Source organism: Penaeus monodon, chromosome 19, assembly GCF_015228065.2.
Source record: "Penaeus monodon isolate SGIC_2016 chromosome 19, NSTDA_Pmon_1, whole genome shotgun sequence".
NCBI classification, from domain to species: Eukaryota; Metazoa; Arthropoda; class Malacostraca; order Decapoda; family Penaeidae; genus Penaeus; species Penaeus monodon.
Window position 1 is genome coordinate 36,564,408 of NC_051404.1, and position 642 is coordinate 36,565,049.

Genomic DNA, 642 nt, shown 5'->3' on the forward strand with positions numbered 1-642 from the left:
AGCATGTTTAAGAGCTTCAACAAAGGAAAGTACTACGTCAAAGTCTCACCGTCTGGACATCTGCCGCTTATGTTTATCCTTATAAATGTTAATAAGAGTTTCAGGTATATAGATATAAGCTATTACGCATCTCATATATCAGAACGGAAAACATATTTCTGAACATTTTCCTACAACAAGCGTCCCCAGCCTCTTTGCTCTTATATACCCCTAGGCCCTTTGATGGAGTCCTATATACGTTTAAAATCTAGGAGAAAAAATTATGGTTTCACTGATTTTATGTTACTTCAGGATGATAACAGTATGCGTGGAGACCAAAAAATCTGTTATCGATAACAACTATATATAGAACGTTGTGAATTTCTAAAATTTACACTTATCATTAGAAATGCGAAAGGATGGCATAAATAAAATGTTATATGTAATTTAATGTGCCGAGTCATACACCTAAGCTGATGAAAATACATTAATGTTTAAATAACAGGTCCAGTTTGCTTCTGTTCTACATTACTCTTGGTATACACTGGTGTACATCATACAGCAGACGCACCATATTTATAAGTTCATAATTTTGTATCCCCCATGGAGAGCAAATGTACCTATGGGGATTATGTAACCTATAGCCTCTACCTCATGATATCA